Raw genomic sequence first — 12,774 nt, forward strand, 5'->3', positions numbered from 1 at the left:
TGTCGAGCCACTGCTGTGTAACCGTCTTTAATCAAAGCAAAAATATTTACATATATATACATATATATGTCATTCGTTATGGTCTAGAGGAGCAATTTGCCGTAAAGATTTTGGACCTTCGGGGACATCTTGTGCTGCTCAAGCTGCATGATTATTTACTGAAGTAATGCAGAGGTTTGGTGTAAGCTAGGTTGATAGCATAAATATATCCTAGAAGGAGGGCACAATCTGAGGCAGCTGAGGTCAGTCCACTTAGCACCTCCACGCCCTCGATTTACAACTACTGCCATGGTGAGCTTATCCAGGTCCTTCTGAGCTCTTGAGTCCTACAGATGGGTACATGACACAAAAACCAAACATCAACGGCAGCACTTTGCACTGTTATACAGTAAATATGCATTAGTAGGACAAAAATGCACCATGTGTAGGATATTTATGTATATCCCCTGGACTGACATGCATATTTGTGTTAAAACTTAAATCTTCTCCCAGGAATATGATGAGGGCTTTCCGGAGACACTCTCTCCGAAGATGAATATCCTCAGTTTAGGAAAAAATTATCTTGATTAATTTTAATTTTCCAAATCTCTAAAAACAGATGTCTTAACTCTAACGCCAGGTTCACACCGGACGCTGAACCGATGCTGAAGCGCCGGGCAGCACCAATAATATCACCCGTTGATCCCGTAGTATTCAAGCATATACTTGTTGCTCCAAAATTAACTGCAACAGCATCCCAACATATCTCTTTTTTGGTGTTGTCTTCATACATCATGTTCCGAGTAGCGATACGCTCGCGTCAAGCGGAAAAATAAACTCGACGCCGAAACGATCGCAGCGCGGCGCTTCAGCCTCCGGTGTGACCCGCACAAAGGTTTAACATGGGAGTGGATGGGAGCCAGCTGTTAAGGCTTGGTGCTGCGCTTACGCCACGCTTTGGCATGTCAACATTGGTCTGCCCATGTTTATGTATCTATAAATGATACAGATAACCTGTGACACCCCCCTTAGCTACTAAGAAAAATCTGGATCTCCTCTGATGATACACATCTACCTGGTCCAAAGTCTGCATGATGCCAGCAATCTTCTGGCGTGTTGCTCCTCCTTTGGAACGGATGATTCTGATCAGCTCACTGGAGTGCATATCTAACTGGGCCATGAATCTCTCCTCCAGGGGAACAGCCATGAGCCTCTGGAACTCTGAGTTGATCTTAAACAAATGACAATTGATATGGTATCCTTACACAAACGGACTGGTACACAACCTTAGGTTGTATAGCCCATATTCACAAATCACAATTTGTCTCGTAGGGCTTTAACATGGTGAGACATCCTCTGTCCTTAACCTTCACCAAGAGTAAGGAAAAACTACTAAAAACCTTTTAACAGGTACAAATACGTAGAAACCTCAGAGACACATGTGAGGACCCGTCTCCCAGGACGGACACAAGTCAACAGATGTCAAGTGAAGGAAACATCATCAGATTAAAGGTTTCAGCAGCATTGATGAGGGGAAACATCTTGAAGGATAACTTCAATACTATAAGTCAAACAGTCCTGCTGCATCATAGTCTATGGTCAGCAACCAGCAGGACCATGATCCACCATCCAGACCAGATCCACTATAATCCACAGTCATTGTCCACTGCCGCCAGTTAGGATCCATCATCAGCTGATTGGTCGTGGTCCACCACCATCTGATGCCAACGTGACAAGGATCCACCATTACCACTACGATCAGCCCGCACGATACTGGATCCACCAAACTGGATCCACCACCACGACCTCTGATACGCGATCCACAAATCACAATCCATGATGGTGCGGCCACAGAGGCCCTGGATCTGCGGGCGATAAAGCAAAGGGACTCGGGGAAGAGGTCAAGGGTCAGTAACATGTACTGATGAGATATGAATTACTTCGATGTGATAGGGATGAAGAAGAGGAAGAAGAAGCTCCGTGTGTCATGTGTCATAAATTCCTTTGCGTCTTAGCGTCATCAGTTTTTTTTGCCTTGTAATCAATGATACAATGATACAGGCTGAACCTGAGGCTACACTGAGGCTCAAGGTAAATCTGACTGGCTACTGGTTTGTATGGTAGTACGATGAAAACCATGTGACCCACTCAGTAGATCAGACATCAATACCTCTATGCCTTTTTAGACTAAACGCTTCCTATTTTAGAAAATAGGACAAGTAACGTTCTGCCGCACTAATTAGCTCTAACTATAAGCTTTATCAAAAAGGAAGGTTTTGAGTCTACTCTTAAACGAACAGATGGTGTCTGCCTCCCGAACTGAAAGTGAGAGATGATTCCACAGCAGAGGGGCTTGATGGCTAAAAGCTCTGGCTCCTCCTCTACTTCTAAAGACTTTAGGGACGACAGCCTGAGTTCTGGGAGCGGAGTGCTCTAGTGGGTTTATAAGGTACTAACAGCTCTTTAAGGTAAAAAGGCGCTATATTATTAAGGGCCTTGAAGGTGAGGAGGAGAATTTTAAATTCTATTCTAGATTTAACTGGAAGCCAGTGTAGCGATGCAAACACAGGAGACATGTGGTCTCTGGTCCTGGTTGTCTTCAGGACACGTGCTGCAGCATTTTGGACAAGCTGTAGAGTCTTTAACGACTTCCTGCTGGAGCCTGATAATAATGAATTACAATAGTCCAGTCTCGATGTAACAAAGGCGTGGACTAGTTTTTCTGCATCACATCTCTAATTTTTGAGATATTACGCAAGTGGAAAAAGGCGGTTCTAGAAATTTGTTTTAAGTGAAAATAAAAGGACAAATTAGGATCGAAGATCCCTCCCAAGTTCCCGACTGTTTTGTTGGAAGCAAGGACGATGTCGTCTAGCGCAGCTTCATCACAGTGTTAATTTTGGCAGCTATTTTTGATTTAGTCTTAGTCTTAGTCTTTTGATGAAAATGCATATTAGTTTTAGTCACATTTAGTCATTTTTATCCTTCTTAGTTTTAGTCTAGTTTTAGTCACATTTAGTAGCCACATTAACTCCTTTCTTCCCTCCTCAGGCCCAGGGACCCTGTATTGTGTCTAAAACTGCATAATAGTCCAGCTTGCAGTACTTAGGTTGTCCATTAGATATCCCTACCAGCATAGGTCTATAGCAGGGGTCGGCCACCTTTACTTACTTATTTTGCCCCCTCTTCCCCCAAATAAAATGTGTCTGGAGCCGTAAAACATATTGATAACAAAGCTAATAAAGTTTAATATAAAGTTATACTATACTAAACTATAGTTTGTTGCATTTACGAAATTATAGAACGACAATAAAGAAAACTCTTGACATTTTATTGCTATCTGGGGCGCACACACACACACACACAGACACACTCACTCGCCCGCTCCTGATACTTCATGACGGCCTGACACGATGATGTTTATAAAAATTATTATGACTTAGTCAACCACCAACATTTTCGTCTCGTCTCGTCTCGTCAACGAAAGTTAAAATAGATTTAGTCATAGTTTTTATTTTCAAAGATCTGTTTTCGTTACGTCTTTGTCATGGAAAAAAGATCGTTAACGAATATTTTTCGTCATAGTTTTCGTCAACGAAATTAACACTCCCTCCTCATGAGATAATGTATCTCTAAGGTGTTTGGGGCCAAGTATTATAACCTCTGTTTTGTCTGAGTTTAATAAGAGAAACTCACGGGTCATCCAGGTTTTTATGTCCTTGAGACATGAAGTTTAGTTAATTGATTACTTTGTTCAGGTTTTATTGATAAGTATAACTGGGTGTCATTCGCATAGTAGGGGAAATTTACCGTATGTGTCCTGATAATGTTTCCTAGTGGAAGCATATATAATGAGAATAAAATTGGGCCGAGCACAGAGCCCTGTGGAACACCATGGTTAACTCTGGTGCGCACAGATGACTCATCATTAATTTGCACGAATTGGGAGCGATCAGAAAAATAAGATTTAAACCAGTTTAGGGCGGTTCCTTTAATGTTAATGATATATATATGAAATATATCAAATTAAACTTCAGGACTCAATTTCAGCTGAGTCCTGAAGTTCCCCGTTTTGTACTTCAGGCTCTGTTTCCAACCGTAGCACCCATTAAATGAGCCAGGCTCCTTTAAACAAGGGTGCCTCTTGATGAAGGTCTCTGCAACTGTGCAGAAATGGGCATCTTCTGGATAAGCTTTGTACTTGAACATTTCTTCTGCCAGTCTATTCAGGATATCAGACTTCATTCAGAAAGTGAGGGTCAATATTTCGAGGCTTACGTGGTACTCGGAATTCCCCTTCTCTAGTTGCAGCTCTGTGTCGTATGAAAATCGTGGTAGTGGGAAGGCCGCTGGCCACTGTTGTTTTCGAGATGACACAGACTCAGGGGACGAGAGGAGCACTGTATCATTTGATCCTTATTATCATCAATGTAATGTAATGTAATGTAATGATCCCGCTGAAAACCTGTCATCAGACTCAGTTGACAGTGAATGTGATGATGTGGTCTCAGTGGCACTGATCGAAGGCTGATTTGTTTGCTGGTGGATCACCTTGATTGTCCCCAAATCCTGAAGCTCAGTGGCAGAATTAGATGTTGGTTTTATATTCACAGTTTTGGAACACACATGTTACAGTCTCCTTGTTATTAGATGTTGAAAGATTTGTTGAAAATATTCCATTTCTGTGTAGAATTGATTATGGCCACAAATGTGGCATTTAAGTGTGGATATGGCTTTGTTGACAGTTTGTTGGGGAGGGTGATTTCTTGACAAATGGCTCAATAAGGCATTACACGTCTTGAAGCTACATGAACAATTGAAGTAAGTGGACCCGTCCGAAGTGCCTGTGATTCAGTTTGTAATGTTTGAGCAGTTCAGATCTTCTTGTTAACACCCTCTTCAGGCTTTACACGTCCACATGCAGTGCAGGACTAGAAAAACAAACAGATGGCCTTTACTGGACAAATCATTTAATATAATCTCAGCCCTCATTGAGACGAAAACTGACTTAAGTATAAATAAATCAATAAATAAATGTATCAATAAATAAATAAGGAAATAAATAAATGAATAAGAGTTTCTATTTAAAAAGGAGATAAATAACTAAATGTCTTAAATTTATTTATTTATGTGTCCATATGCTAATGAGAAAGGCGGTCCTAACCTCAGTGTCATTCAGGATTGGTCACAGGAGTGTGAGACTGCATTTAAACATCATGAAAAATGAATCGGCAACATATTGTGCTCAGTACAACATGAGACGTGACTTGATCACCGCACTACTGTGACCAATCCTCCGTGAGACTGAGGTTAGGACTGCCTTCTCATTAGCATGCAGACACAGAAATACAGAAATAAATAAATGTGGTAATATATAAATGTGGAAATAAATTTAAGACATTTAATTATGTATCTCCTATTTATTTATGTATTTATTTCCTAACTTATTTTGTATGCGTTTATTTATTTATACTTACGTCATTTTTCGTCCTCCATAGAGGTTGAGGGACATGCTGACATTTGTCAAGTTTGTCTGAAACCAATACACACATATCAAATGTACATTCAAAGCATAATTGGGTCTTGCAATTGTTTACTCTGTCAATGTTGATTGCAGAAAGATCTCATTCCTTTAACCTAAAATAAATAGACCTAATTCTTCATAAATATAAATATAAAAAATTCAGCTAAAATTAAAACAAGACTTAGAGAGCATAGAGATATTGGTCTGCAAATAATTGGCCTATCACAGTGGTGTACATACTGTCCAATATATGCCAATATGAAAACTTTTATAGAACATAACGCAGTGGTTTTACATTTTTGGGTTTTAGAAGTAGCAGTTTTGTATATTCGACCCTTTTCGTAAAATAAACATATGTTTAGTCCCATTTAGTAGCTTTTTACTCCCTAATATTGGTACTGGTAGAGCTCTACTTCACCAGTAAGAATTAATAAAATAAAGAGTTTCCTAAGACAATTGTATGTGCTTCAACGTAGAGTTTTATCAAAACTTATAGAACATTAACAAAACGCACTCTCCTGTATATACTGTCTCATTACAGCCGTGTTACTGGTACTATATCACTCTTTCATAGGTGCATAACTTACCCTTGGTCCAATGAGTATTAGGTCCAGGCTTGAAATAACCACCATCATTCCAGGGGAAATCATGTCAAGAAACAATATTAACCAGGGTCAATGCCTGCTCAAGGGACTCTCCTCCTGCCAGGCAGCCTCGATGCCTTTTGTAGCATCATCCCCAAAGAGGGTGGAGCAGGTTTTGGAAAGTACTTCCTGCAGGTTGCCTCCAAATGCCCCCCCACAGTAGTAGAAGTCCCCGTTCTCAAGAGCCGGGTCGGCTTTGGAGAAACCTGCAGACACAAGTTGGAAAACATGGGGACATACCCAATAATGAAGGTGAGACTTCATCTGGAATGGGGAGCTGAGTGGTCCTGGTGGCTCCACGTAGCTTCATCTAAAAACACCCAACATTGTTATCTCAAAAGTGAGTAAAACTGGGGTTTCACTACACAACAGTAAGTGTCCCTCTAGTCTATAGTGTACCACACCAGTGGGTACGATCTGCAACCATGATGTTGACACAAAGAGTAGAAAGGATTCTCTGCTGACCTGGATGGAGCACAGCGACCCGTTCTCCCAGTGACTCCGTGCCCCAATGGCCGTGGAACTGGGAGTCCACATCCAGACAGAAGATTGGTAGGGGTTGTCGAGGAGAACCGGGTTGAAGGTTCCCACCCAATCCAGTGGAGCGGACGGCTTGCGATCTACAGCGATGGTTTTTGGGGTCTGTTTTATTTTTTCCGCTCGGGCCGGAATACACACTGAAAATTGATTTTAAACGGTATAACGTTTATATTATATATTATATAAATAATTAATGATGGAATTAATCCACACATTTGTCCGTTGTGTCTTAACAGAAACACACAAGGACACAATCTCTTGTGGGGGTGTGGCGGCTATGTGAAGGACACAAAACAGCCTGTCAGACTAAACTGAACAGAGAAACAGAGTTACTGACCTGTTTGCAGGTAAAATCTGACTCTGTTCAACGAGATCTATAACTCTAGAAAACAAAAACACAAGATCAATTATTATCTTATTACCAATCAATTAATTAGTTAATAAAACAAGGAACAAGGAACATTCGTTTGTGTGTGTGTTACCTGCCGGACTTCCAGACTGAGCTGTTCAACCGAAACATAATCATTAAGCAGTTCAGTCATCAATCGTATAAATAGCATCAGAATCAATACTCACCCCATCAGCAGAACCAAGGTTAGAATCACTGTCACGGCTTTAATTTTCAACAAGTTCATGACTGAGTCAGACCAGGATAGTTCTGGTCAACAGGGTCGGAATCCTTAGCCCAGATCAGGTCCACTAAATCCAGGTCCAGCAGTGGGTATTTCCGAATATCTAGTAGATCTAAGTCCTCTGGAATGAATCAGTCCCTGTGTTGTCCTGGTTCCATCTAGTTTCTAGTGGATCAGCCGTACCTGTGGTTCAAGCTGACAGAGACAAGCTGCAACATGAAACTTCACCACTAGAGGTCACTAAATTCTACACACTGAATCTTTACAGATTCAGATTGTTGACTGTATCACAAGATTCTTCACTTCACTCATGTTCCTGTATCCTGTTTCTGTTTCCTTCACTCTTGAACTTTCAGGTTGATTTGAGTTGTGTGATCAATCAGGTCCTTAATATGTTTTACAATTATTTTACAAGAACATGGAAGGTCATTGAGAATAATGCCTCCTCGCCCCATCTAAAACAAAATTAACTCTACTCTGACATGTTCCTGACATGTTCCTGAGGTGTTCCTCATATGTTCCTCACATGAAGAAGACATAAACTTGGAAACACAAGGAGATTCCAGAGCTTTTGGTAAAAAGGGTAGACGCCGGTTCGGATAAATGAGAATAATTCTAATAAGAATACTAATAGGTTTCCGTTGTTACATATGATTAGAACTATACATACTCTGAATGCAGACTGACAACGGGGAACAGCGTCTTTAATACTGATACTGTCCAAGTAGGACTGGGTATCACCGCGGATTTTCCAAATTGATTCGACTCGTGGAAGAACACATGACGGTGATGAGTTACATTTCAAATATAAAAAAAGTCCAGCAGCCCTGTTTGCCCTAGTAAATGAACAAACTGTGAACACCTGGAGACTTTGGCTTGGTTGTCCTCTGTGTAGTTTTTCTTTTTTCCACAGCACCTGAAGGCAGCACCACAGACATTTTTGGAATGTCTATCTAGGATAGAATCAGTTTGGAATCAGGTTAGACTCAGGTTAGAGTTAGAGTTAGGCTTTTGGTTGTGATAGTTAGGGTTTTGGGGGCTAGGGAATGCATTATCTTAATGAGTGTCCTTACTAAGATAGAAGTACAAACATGTGTGTGTGTACTTCCTGTTTGACCCGTGTGTTTTGTTTTCTGTCTAAACGTAAACTGAACTTCCTGTCGTCTTCTCTGGAAACGTAAACTGAACCTTTCCCTTGACAAATCGAACAAAAATTGTTTTGACTGTGGCTAAACACACAAATAAGGAAAAGACAATTAATCAATCAATCAAACAATAAATTTAAACTCATTGAAGGTTTGATTTGATATTTCACATCACCTTCTGTTTTATCATTTTAAATAAAAACTTTAATAAACCCTGACATTTTAAACCTTACTGAAACCTTAATAAACACCCAAATAACTAATTAATAAACACTTAAATATACCCTTTAAAAAACTGTCTTTCATTTTACAGTGAACTATCCCTTTAAATCACCCTTTAATAACCTTTTAAACACTTTAATAAACACATTAGAAAAAACCTTATCAAAACTTAATAAACACATGTAATAAACCTTTAATAAATACTTTAATATAACTTTAAAAGGACTATAAACCCTTAATACACCCGTAATGAACCTCTGAATGAAACTGTGTGTGTGTGTGTGTGTGTGTGTGTGTTGTGGAGGTGGGTGTAGGGTTGGGGGGGGGGGGGGGGTAACAAAAGAAAATTTCCACATTTTGTAGAATTTTTCTTCAGAGTTTCATTTTCTGCAGGATGAAGTTTTATTTAAAGGAGGTTCATCACAACCACCAACCTGAGATCCACCTCAACACTGACCAGAACCTCCAGAACCCTCAGAGCCTTCAGAGCCGTCAGGACCTTCAGGACCTTCAGGACCTTCAGAACCTTCAGAGCCTTCAGGACCTTCAGGACTTTCCCAACCTCCAGAATCTTCCAAACCTCGAGGACCTCCAGAACATTTAAGAACCTTCAGAACCCCCACAGGTAAGTTTGTTTTCAGAAATAATTAGAAATGATTCAAACTGAATCAGCAAGCATTAGTAGCTATGATATGACATCTGTCTATCTTCCTCTCTCGGTCTCTGTGTCTGTCTGTCTCTCACTGTCTGTCTCTTACTGCCTGTCTGTCTCTGTCTCTCTCTCTGTTTTTCTGTCTCTATGTCTGTCTCCCTCTGTCTCTGTCTGTCTACCTGTCTCTGTATCAGTAAGTGGGCGGGGGGGCAGCATGTCTTCAGTCTGTGGACAGATTTGAACATGTCTTCTTTCAGGTCCTCACATAAACAAAAGCAGTGATAACTGGATCAAAATCAACAAAGATCACTTTTAGAATTCGATGGTTTTTAATTCATCATATTAGAAGTAACATGGTCACAAGAAAGAAACGATGACACCTGCCGGTCAGTTCAGTTACTGTCCCATTTAACAACATGAAGAAGAAGAGATGATGAAGCATGATTAAAGTCAAAATGACGTCACCGTGTCAGAGGTCAGAGGTCGGAGTGTCACCCAACAGTCTAAAGCCTCAACGAACAGACCCAACGATCATGTGACTGATTTAGGTTTCGTTTCTGATGCAGTGACAGCTCAGAGTGGAAGAACTTGACAACTCAGAAAGACGCTGAGTCCTGATCTGAAACCGTCATCAGTCACATGACTCACCGTCTCCATGCGGCGCCACGCCTCTCACTTTCCATTAAACTTCAGTTTGAGGTGGAAATTTGAGCCACGTCTCAAATCAAACATCAGGCTCCGAGTTTCCAACCGCGCTCTGACGCGCGACGTGAGCGGGAAACGTGTTTTTCAGAAATATAAAACAGCTCAATAAAGTCGCACAGATAATAACTAACGTTGTCCCCTGTTGAAGTCTGACGTTCCTCCAGCTGCTGCGATAAAGGTCAGATTGGATTTTTGCTTTCACGTCACAAACTGTCGTTTCTCATCAATTTTTATTGACGTCTGATGGGGTTTTTGATAAGCTGCATCGGAATGTGTAATCACTGCTTCTTTGATACACAAACTTTGATTCATCACTTTTCCTCAACAGGCTTCTGTGACGACTTGTCGCTGACGTAACTGAAACTCTATCAATCCTGTTATTCTTTGGGTCATTTCAAATTGTTCAAATTGACAGAACCATAGGAACTTTTTTGGTAGAAGCATCATCATTTCAAACAATAACAAATACCATCATCTGCTGTATGAGCAGCATGGTCCGTGAACGTACGGGTTGTGCATCAAGACTTACATGGTCCAAGTCTCCTCTGCTTGATTCTAATGACTGTCCTCGGATTTGCTGACTGGACCGGTAATCAAAGCAATCTTTTGGCTCTCTAACCATGACCAGGACCCGCTGAAGACCAGGACCAAGAACGGCTGAAGAACAGGACTAGGTGTAGTTCACCTCAAACAAAAATCATCAGACCCAGAATGATGATGCCGGTTTCAGTCCTTCTCGTCTTCCTGCAGCTGAGCAGCTTCCAGCTGGTGGTGGTTTCCATGCCGCCATGCACACTGAAGGCAAATGTGGCAGAGGAAGCCCATCGCCAGCTCCGAGACCTGGTAAGAACACAACCTTTCAACTGTGCACTCGAAACCACATCTCGACAAGAACCTTTAGCCAGCTATGAACTGTTTCCTGCCTTTCCTTTAGGGGGCCCCGTTTCCTTCCCACTGCCTGCAGTACAACGTCAACATCTCATTTCCAGACACCGCCTTCCCGGCCGGCCCAGCCAGTCCCTCTAAAGTAAGCCTCTGACCTCACCTGAGCCTTTCAACCAATCACAGCACTGGATTCGTATGCTCGGGCCTTTGTTCAAATCTTAAAATTTGTGAACGCTGACATCGAATTGTCTCCTTTCAGTGCCGCAGGGCATTATGGGTGGTGTTTGAGGCACTGCGGGGGACAAAGCTAATTATCGAGGACAATGAGTCACCTGTCGGAGAGGGCGGAGCCATGTGGGACGAAGAGAAATTCAGCACCTTCCAGATTCTGCAGCACCGACTGCTGAGTGACGGAGGCTGTGTGAGTATGATGAGAGGTTCCCCAGGGTTCTGTGCTGGGCCCACTTTATTCATTCATTCATCATTTTTCTTTCTTTCTTTCATTCATTCTTTCTTACTATCTTCCTCCTCTCCAGCTTTCCATGGTGGCTGCGGATCCAGATGTTTTCTCATCGTACTTCAGTAACGTGACAGATGTTTTGCAGCAGCAGGTAAAACTTTCTCTTTCTGCTGAACTTCAACATGACGTTTTTAAAGAACATTGTACTATAAAAATATCATATATATGGTATATATTTGTATCAACTCATCAGAACTCAAATACACAAGTGACTTTATAAGTGTTGGACTTTATTGTGACGTCAGGTTAATTGAGCTTTTCTCTGTGTGTCACTCAGGACCGCGCCGCCTGTGGTTGGATGGCTCTGAGGAGAGATGTTCTCCGGGTCCTAAAGATCGCACTGCGGAAACACCACAGCTGTTTCACATGACTGACGATCAATCTATAACTATTTGTTAATTGATCTATTTATTTTTTATTTTTGATACTGTCATATTTATATATTTATATTTAAATCTGATACTTTTCACTTCACCTACTTTAACTTTATTTTCAATGTTTGAATCAATAAAAACTACAGCATCATGAAATCTTACTTCAACTCTCTCTAGTAGAACTCAGTTCATCTAACTCCTTCCAATCCAAGCCATGTCCAGTCACTACTGGTACATCCCAGGGTTCTGTCCCGGGGCCCCTTCTGTTTATCATCAATTTACTTCCTCTTGGCCATGTCTAGAGGAAATTTAAAATGTATTTCCATTGCTATGCGGATGACACCCCGCTCTACCTCTCCACCAAACCTACCTCCATCCTCCCTCCTCCTCCTGCAACTTTCTCAAACTCAACAGTGATAAAAACTTAAGTTCTCCTTATTGTTGTTACCATTGTTGTTTCTATTACATAGTGCACCAAATCCACCTTAACAGTTTTTCCTTCACCATTGACACTATAGAAATAGAAATATTTCTCCCTCCCCCAGGTTGAGAGTTTGGATGTCATCCTTGACATCACAATATCTTCCCAAGCTCACATCAGTACTGCATACTTCCATCTAAGTAACATTAATGGCCTCCACCTGTACCTCACACCCAAAAGCGCCACCATGTTTCTTCACACCCTGGTTCCATCGAGTACTGTTACTCTCTTCTTTTTGGTCTCCCTCACAAATTCCTTCATAAACTTCATCTCGTACAGAATTATGCTGCTTGCATCATTTCCACAAATGTCTCTTCACATCTTTGTGTGTCACCAGAGATATTTGTCTTAGTTTCTTCATGTTGTTATCACGTGTTAGAAGCTCATCATCTTCATTGATGCACCTGGGCACGCCAGGGTAAACACACACAAACAAAAAGTGGTGCTGGTCCCTCCAGCACCTGCCGGCTT

The sequence above is a fragment of the Pleuronectes platessa genome, chromosome 16 (assembly GCF_947347685.1).
Source record: "Pleuronectes platessa chromosome 16, fPlePla1.1, whole genome shotgun sequence".
Lineage (NCBI taxonomy): Eukaryota > Metazoa > Chordata > Actinopteri > Pleuronectiformes > Pleuronectidae > Pleuronectes > Pleuronectes platessa.